Consider the following 6,952-nt stretch of genomic DNA (forward strand, 5'->3'; position numbering starts at 1 on the left):
ATAAACTAGCCGTTGCTTTTTTCTCTCATTTAACCCAACATCATCATCTTCCTTTACTGCTTCTCTCCTTCATTAAAACACACACACCAAAATTCTCCATTAAAATCGAAAAGAATCAGAAATCATCTCTGTTTTCTTTATTTTTTTTCATCTGTCTCATGCTATGAAGAGCATTACCACATCTCATTCTTCAACATCAAGAAGGTCAATTGTAAGGGAAAGCCTTAAATGTGAATATGGTGTTCTAGCAAAATTGCAAACTGCTAGAAAAGGTTCTAGAGTTGGGCATCGATTTTATGGTTGTGGTCTTTGGCCTATAAGTTATGGTTTAATTTTTGTGCTTATGATTTATTTTAGTGAAGTAATTTAGTTTAGCTAATTTTGATTGTATTTTGTATATAGGGCTTAAATTGCAAATTTTTCAAGTGAGAGGATGATGTAATCAAGTCAGAAGCATTTGGATGAGCATATTGTTTGGAAGAACAAATTTCTATTTTACTTGAGAAAATTGACAAATTGAAGATGAAGAAACAAAAATTGAAGGAGAGTGAAGCTTTGTTGAAGATTGAACTTACTAAACAAATAAATGCAACAAAAGCTTTAGGATTTGTGTTTGTTGCATCATGGTTATTATTTATAATCTTCTTATTTATGTTAACACGATTACTACAATGTAATGAAAATTCTACAACAATGTAAGACAATTAATGTAATGAAATTATATCCCATTTCCTAATATATTCCTTTACAAAATATTTGGTAAAATATCACTACCGTATATTCAATTACATTGACAAAATATCACTACTATACTTAAATGTTTGACAAAATATTAAGGTTTACAAAAGCATCACTTAAGTCATCAACAATACATTAATTATACATATGCTTCATTGTTTACAAAAGCTCTTAAGTGTTGTACTAACTATTAATCTCAATATTAATAAAGATTCTTCATTGCTTGGTTGTTGATGCTTGTGTTGGGAGTACGTCTACATGAGTTTGGCTTCCCTTGCTTGGCCTTCCTCTTTTACGTTTGCACTGTTAAAAAGGAACACAACAATTATTAGGTTGACTGAACTTTTATTTGATGTGTAATAATTTTTTGGCATCAAGTTTAACTAACTTACCGTTTCAGCAGTTGTAACAGAACTACTTGGATTACCACCTTTGCTCCCTTGCCCTGTTTGGATCCTTCTTCCGCTTCTACCTAGTGCCCCAGGATGTGCAGTTAGCTGATGATGGGCTGGTTGACATGGTTGTGATTCTGGGTTTACTCTTCTTTCATTAACATCTTTTCTTGGTCTTTCTCTTTCTCTCTTCATTGGTGGTGGTGTATGGTCAACAACTTTACCCTTTTCTAGACAATTTTGTTTATTATGTGCAGTGGATTTACAAATGCCACAATTCATCTGCATGCCATGTCATGTGAGTTTCCCTGGTTTTAAGCTTAGAAATAAACCATTGCCAAGATTCATTATTCTCACCTTCAACCACAGCCCATGCCAAGGGATACATTTGCTCATTTGTATCCCTTCCAACTGCACTTAGTAACATGCCACCCAAGAAGGTTTTTATAAAGCAACCATCAATACACAAAACCTTCTGACACCCTTTAACCCAACCTTCCTTTACACCTTCAAAACAAACAAACATTCTTTGAAATGTAGGTGAATTTGCGTTCCCATCAATGACAATTGTAAAATGGCTTTATGGGCTACTTTGATTCAATGCCTCTATGTAACTCATTAGCTTAGATTAGTTTCTTCAACCTTTCCTCAAAATTCATTGTCTTAGGATCCAAGTAGTATAAGGTAAATGGAGACTTAAAACCAATGTCTTTCTCAACTATTCCCTTAAGTTCAAACCAAGATAACTTGTCAGGTTCTATGCTCATGGATTTACACATACCACCCACATACTCTAATTCAACCTTTGCTTTTTTAAACACCCTACCAAACCACCATTTTATTGTAAATGAATCACACAGACTAGCCTAGTATAGATCAAATCAAGAAAAAAATTTAGAATGCATAATTGGAAATGAAAAGGGGAAATTCGAAACCCTAATTTAATTTTACAAAATTAAGAAAACTTACCATTGATGGCTAGATAATGAAGGTCGAAAATCAGCAAATTAATCTTCTTCACTGCTGCGTCGTCAAGATGATGAAAATTACCAAAGCTTGCTCCAATGAAGGTGTTGGAAAATCACTGGAATGGGAAGTAAAAAGAGTTGGGTCGTACTTTGCAATAAATTAGATAAAATAACATTAAATCAATTTAAAAAAGAAAGCAAAAAAAAGGAAATTAACTTATATTTTATTTAACCGGTTGCAGGTCATCCAACAATACTCCGGGTAAAATGATACAATACATGGGATTATTCATGGTTAATTGATAGTTGAGATTATTGTACGAAAATCGAAGATAGGTTGGATTATTCTAGATAAGTTTTCCTATATAATTTCCAAATTTTCAATTTTAGTTAATGTTTAATAAAAAAATCTAACAGCTAAACCAAAATTGATTATAGGGGACAAAAATAATGGCTTCCAGAGGAAAAACAACATTAACTTATCATTCTAAATCATGTGAGATTGGAAAATCATATTTTATGTCCATGTTTAGTGTGTCTCTTACAATAGGAGAGTACATACCAACAAGGCATGAATGGAAGATTACAATTTGGAAGACTACCATTATTGATTTGATTCCAGACATTACAACAACAGGACAACAATTTAATTTTGTGACTTCTGATGTAATCCAAAATAAGCATGACGATAACTAATATTCTGAAGAGTAAGTAGTTGATCTTATACAATTAATCACAAATTTTCAACAGATGTCGTAGGGGAAGTAGTTCACTTTAGAGATTACAATGAAAAAGCTGCGAAAAGGGCAATAAACATAGATCTCATGGATGTAAAGTAAGTTACTTTATGAGTTATTGAAAATAGAATTTTAAAGGAGAATTCAAGACCCACTGAATTGACAGAAGCTTCATCATTTACGGTAATAACCATTGAATCACAGTTCAAGGTTTATAAAAAGATCAGATTTAGAGATCTTCCATATATCTCAACTGAAGGTGAATATGACACTATAAATGGTGGTATCCATCATGTACAAAGTGTTATACACAAGTCATTTCTAAAAAAGGAGTTTTAAGGTGTCGTAAATGCATGCAAAATGTGAAAATGGCTATGATAAGGTAAAAGTTACAATACTTATTCATACACTAATTTAATAGCATTTTAATGACAATGTAATTTAGTAGACAGATATTTTAATTGTTAACATGTACAAGACCCATATTGAAGTGAAAGATGATTATGAAGATGAAGCTGTTCTTATTTTATGGGATCAACAAGCAAAGAAAGAGATTGGTGCAACTGCTTAAGCTGTAAGAGATAATCAATTAAAGGTCCTATTTTTACCCATTTTTTAATTTGACAATTGTATTGTTAAAAAAAAATACACCACTTAAGCTTTATTGGTGAATTCAGTCAAAATATGCAAAATGTTTTCCTTCAGATCTTGATGTCTTATTGGATAAGAGATATGAATTCTTTAACATAAATTGCAAAAATTGAACGTATGGACTTAAAAGTCTAAGCTGTGACGAGAGCATAATGGAGGACTTTAATGATAAACCAGAGGTTAATATCCATCTTTATTTGTACTAAATTTTTTATGTGCATTACATTTATGTTTTTTAATAGATTTAAGTTAACATGTATCCATCTTAAAATTCAGGAAAACCTAAATGTTGGAGAATATGCTGAGGACGCAAATCAAATGTGGCCCCTATGGTCGAAACTATTCGGAAAGTGGCAAAAGAGACCTTAGGGGTGTCCTCGGGAAAATCAAAGGCGTATAGAGAGTCGTGATGGTGGAACATAGAGGTATAGAAGAAGCTAAAGGATAAAAATAAGAAAAAGAGCTAAAAAAGCAAAGTGGGCAGCAAAGAAAGCGGTAGGAGAGGCAAAAGTCGTGCCTATAGATGACAAACATATTTTTTATCAGAAGCCTGATACCAAAAAGAGGGAAAAACATATTTTTTAAGTTTGCAAAAGCTAGGTCTAAGTAAACTTTTGAATGAAATAGTAGAATATAGATGACATCGCTAAGCAATCAAAATCTAAATAAAATCGAGTCGTAATCAGGCCTGCTTTGTTGTATGAGATAGCAGAATGTTGGCCTGTAAAGAAAACTTTTGAATGTGCGGTCACACAATTATGGATAGAATTAGAAACCTGGAGTTTAAAGAGAAACTAGGGGTTGTCCCTATATGCGCAAAGATGCGAGAACATAGATTGAGATGGTTTGGACATTTGTAGAGAAAGACGTTTGACACCCCTGTGAAGACGTTCAAAAGCGTCATAGTGGAGGGCAAGAAAAGTCAAGAAAGACCTATGAGAATTTAAGAGGAACAAAAAAATGACTTGCATGAGTTATACCTCACTGAGGACCTACCCAGAGATAAAGGTTGTTGGAAGCACCTTATTCATGTCTTAAACTACTGATACTTTTTCGATTACTTGGGGTGTTCTTGTTCTTTGCCTTTTACAAATCATTCTTTTACACCTTTTTACTAAATTATTTTTATTTCATTTATATGTTTGTTTTATTTATTTTAATTTTTTTATTAAGGGCAAAGCTTGTGTTGTTACATGCGGGCTTACGGATTCAGTTCATTCAGTCCATTTTGTTGCAGGTTTCTCTTTTTCTGATGATTTTTCTCAAGCCGAGGGACTCTTTTACCGCATACGCTTTATAGGTATGGGGTGCCACCTTCCTTCCCTCTCAGACCCTAATCATAGTTCGTATAAATGAGATATACTGGTAAGATGATGATAATGCTGATGAGAGTACTAATTAAATGTTTGACATTAATATATATTCGTTGCCACATTTCTTTATTGTATTATTTATTTATGTATTAATAATCTAATTAAATATTTGACATGAAACTTAACGTACAACACTAATTAGTAAATACTACTATTCATAAAAAAAATCAATACAAAACAAAATATTTTATCTGTTAAACTTGAATAATGTGTTATAGGTCGGTCCAAATATACCTAAGAAACAAATTACGATTTAGTCATATACAAACTAATAATGATAACATTAAATTTTCCCTTTTAACTAAATAGAACAAATATATTCATCCCATTTGAAAACAATATACTTAAAAATAACTTAAACTAATTAAGAGTTACCTTTTATGATTACCAAATTAATAAAGTTTGCCTAAAATTTTGGAGTGTTACAACTGTTATGAATGGTATCATGAATGGTGTGACTTGAGTGCACAATTGGTGTATGCATTCATATGTAACTCTTGGGTTTGGAATCCAATGAGTATGGTAATGTGGGTGATTAAGTTGTTAACTTAATGATTGTAGTGTTTAAGTGTGATTTATTGTGATGAAGTATTCATGGGAATTATTGGTGTTAATGATGATTAATGAAGAAGTCCAAAGGGTCTTGGAAGATACTTTGCTCGAGCAGAATCTGACAGAGAAAGTCTGATGGTCGCTCGACCGAGCGAGCTCTTTGGGTTGGTCGAGCGGTCAGACAGAATGCATCCAGAAGTTGTCTGTAGCTTGCTCGACCGAGCGAGATCTCTGTTTTTTGTCGAGCGGTTCCTCTAACTTGCCTAGGATGCTGGTTTTTGACCTTTGAAGTTCTTGGAGCTGTTTCATATCATTCATTATTCAATATTAAGCATGTGTTAAGTGAGCAATTGTCATTGAATGTACTTAGTACTATAAATAGAGCTCTCATACTCACTCAAACACAACCCCTAAACCAAACACATAGCCTTTTTGTTTTATCTCTTACACAATTGTAATACTTCATTTGTAAGAGTATTTTATACTTCATTGATATAATATAAACATAAACTACACACGACGGAGGACGTAGCCATCTTTTGGGTGAACCTCCTTAAATCTTTGTGTCTCTTTGCAAGTTTACATTATCAAGCGTTGTTTTATTCTTTGATGTTTGCATCATTCATCTAAGTTTTTAGCGTCGTATCGATCTTGGCTAATTATTTCAACAACACTTCCATTCTTCCTTTTGTGGTGAAAGCTATTGCATTGGCGAGCAAAAAGCAGGTTGCTGAGATTTATTGGGGAAATTGGGCGGATTGTACTGTGGCTTAGGCGTGATGTGTTGCGTATTTTGCACATTTGAGGGTGTGCGAGGTGATCGACTGTACATTGCCTCCTTTTCTCCCGTATATGAAAAAGTTAATCAAAAAAAATATATGTTAAGTTTATTAATAAAATAAATACATTTATTATAAATAAGGCGCAAAATAAAAGTTTTGCACAGGACCCCATAATTTTCCAAGACGGCTCTGTCAGGGGGGCCTTTAAGGGTGTGCGAGGTGATTGACTGTACATTGCCCATTTTTCTCCCGTATATAAAAAACTTAATCAAAAAAGAAATATGTTAAGTTTATTAATAAAATAAATATATTTATTATAAATAAGACGCAAAATAAAAATTTTACATACGGCTTCAAAATTTTCAAGACGGTTCTTTTTAAAATATTTAGTTGGCTCAAACAAGATGGTCTCTTTGATGCCATCTCTCTCAAATAATTTTGCGCATATTTCATGACATACCACTGAGTTTCTCCGAAATTCACCATATACCACACAAAATGTTTTAATTCACCATATACCATTGAGTTTTCGTCCGTTAGCACAGAATACTATTAATGACAACTGCCGTCAGTGTGCCGTTTGTGGTAAATTACCAGTTTGTCCTTACGCATTCAACTAGCGCCATTGTTAGGGTTGACTTCTCCAAACACATGAAATCTGGGATTCAATCATCTCAGACCCATCTTTCAAGAAATCCTACATATCTCGCAATTCATTGTCACCATGGTTCATTATTGAACGAAATTTAACCTCGAATT

Source organism: Amaranthus tricolor, chromosome 7 (assembly GCF_026212465.1).
Source record: "Amaranthus tricolor cultivar Red isolate AtriRed21 chromosome 7, ASM2621246v1, whole genome shotgun sequence".
Taxonomy (NCBI): Eukaryota; Viridiplantae; Streptophyta; class Magnoliopsida; order Caryophyllales; family Amaranthaceae; genus Amaranthus; species Amaranthus tricolor.